Below are 2543 nucleotides of genomic sequence, written 5' to 3'. Positions count from 1 at the left end.
TTTTTTTTTGGTACATTATGCTTGTAGAAGAAATTTGGCAATGCTTAGCAAGTGTTTACAAGAATTTTTTTCCCTCACAGTAAGTTCCCGACACCGGTTAGCTGTTGGCCATTCCCAAAGTGGTCACTGTGGATTATGGTGGGCACTGCCTGCCTGTCCCAAGTGGGATATTCCTGACCATACACTTTGTCATAGAGAAGCAGGCTCAGAGAGTTAAAGTGAATTTCTTACAGTCTCACAGCTAATAAGTAACAAAGTAATCATGTAAAAGGAATTATATTTCTGTTTTTGTTTTGAATGGAGGAATGTTAGACCCTTATATACCATAAAATAGTTTAGTTCAAAGGACGGATGTCATGATAAATGAACATTTACAAAAAGCATACATTTGTCAGAGCTCGGAAGTTATTTAGCTGTGAATGGAGACTCAAGATGTATTACTCAAATCAGCATCCATACATCCTCCTGTTAACAATAATGCTGATGTTTTTCTATTTTATAACCACAGTGCTTTTGTACATTTCTGATTATACTTTTCAGAGTAAAAGCCATCCTTGCATAGCATTTTGAAGACAAACTACACAATTATTAGAGCAGAGAAATTGATTCCTTTCTAGATGGCATTTGGAATGAATGGGGAAAAGTAATGTTTGTGGAGGTCATTTGTTTTTTAAAAAACATCTGAATGAATAGCACTCATAATCTTAACTGATTTGAATTTTTAAAATAAGAATAGCTAGCATTTAGTTCGATAAGATCAGCATTCATTTAATTACTTGCTTCTTCAAAGCCCTAAAACCCAGGGGTTTTCGTATTTTTGATGTTTTACATTTCACCATATTTTACTTACATTATATCTACATACAAGGAATACTAAAAAGTAAAAAATAAAGTACCAAATAATGGATTCTTACAATGATTACAATGAGGGTAACACTCTTGAATGTAATTGATTGCCGAGTAAAATAGCAGACTATGAAGCATTATCAAATTTGTGTAGAATTTGGAATATATACATGACACATGATTTTGTATATTTACAAAACATCTCCTATTTTTATATTTTATGTGCAGAGGTGTGTCCAAGATAGTGACTTATCTTTGCAGTTTAGTTAGCCTATCACTAACACCCTCCTTGTATTCTGAGAATCCTTTTCTCCTCTCTCCTCACCTAAAATAACAAATAGATTTATTTACAGAACTAGCATGGGGCAGAATGGCTAAAAAAGGTTAGTTTTGAAGTGAATTAATAGAAAGCATTATATTAACTTATAGGAAAACATTTCCTTCAATGATTTTGCTGTACTCTATCTATAAGCTTCACTCTTCAGAACAACAATAAGAAAACAATGGCAGTTCTGGAATAGCTGAGCTTTTTACAGAAGATGAAAACACATCACCTGTTTTCTAGGCCATATTCAATGTCCAAAAGCTTGACTTCATTTCTTTCTGTTTTGAGTAGACTCTCTCATAATTATAGTGTCCAGAACTTACCGCATAGCAAGTCTAAGTGTCCAAATACCCCCCATTCTTTTACAAGATTCCTTTCTTTAATTTTCACATCTTTCTACAGCGCATTCCCAACCACAAATGACCTTCTGTTACCAAACTCATCTAAAACCTGAAATAAGAAAGAAAAGTTGAAGAGCTTTATGAAGTGATCCCATTCCTAAAGTAGAAAAAGGGAATATAGTCATGAAAATAAGAAAGCAGTTCCTGTCCTTGGTATGGTCATTGTAAAGCTGGGAAGCAGGTGTTACTGCTTTCTCTTTCATATTTACAAAAGACCAGATGTTAAGAACTCCTATCTGTGTTTAAATCACAAAAAGAAGGTGGTCATTAGCATATAATCCATACTCACTAGGTTTATAATATTTTGTAAATAGCAATTTAAACTAAATAATAATCATACTAAAAAATTCCACTTCTTGAGAGCCATGAATGCTTTATTTCACACAACTGCTAGTTAGGCATTTTTAAAAATGAATATGTGTATATTTATTTATATGTTTAAAAATAAATTTATATACACAAGCACACACACACACACATATATTAGAGAGAGAGAAACCATATTATAATCCAATGCCCTATATGATACATCTGTTCAAATATTGTTCATAGATCAGTTAGTAAATCAAAGTGGAGTTCATCTTGCAGGGATGGGAGCTGGGAATCACATACCCATGCAATAAAGAAAGAAATGTTAACGTCATGAAAGGAAAACAGATAACTCACAAAAATGAGGTTAAGAGAAACAGGAAGTATACAGGTTACGATGGGAGAGGTGCATCGTGATGGTTAGGGAAGACTGGGAGGATGGACAGGGAGCAGACTGACGAAAGAAGGAGATGGGCACATGGTCATCTGGGGGAAGAGTCTAACAGGTAGACTAGGTTTCTCTTGGATGGGTTATGACCACCACGATCGAAGAACAGCAAGAATGAAACTGTGCCTGCAGCCCATGCAGCAAGAAAAGGGCTTAAGGAAGATTGACCCAGGTTAGGAATTTAGCTTTACTAAGGTTAAGATGGAAAGCCATG

The sequence above is a fragment of the Otolemur garnettii genome, unplaced genomic scaffold, assembly GCF_000181295.1.
Source record: "Otolemur garnettii isolate 467f Iridium unplaced genomic scaffold, OtoGar3 scaffold00034, whole genome shotgun sequence".
NCBI classification, from domain to species: Eukaryota; Metazoa; Chordata; class Mammalia; order Primates; family Galagidae; genus Otolemur; species Otolemur garnettii.
The sequence above is the reverse complement of the archived record's forward strand: the minus strand, read 5'-3'. Positions refer to the sequence as shown.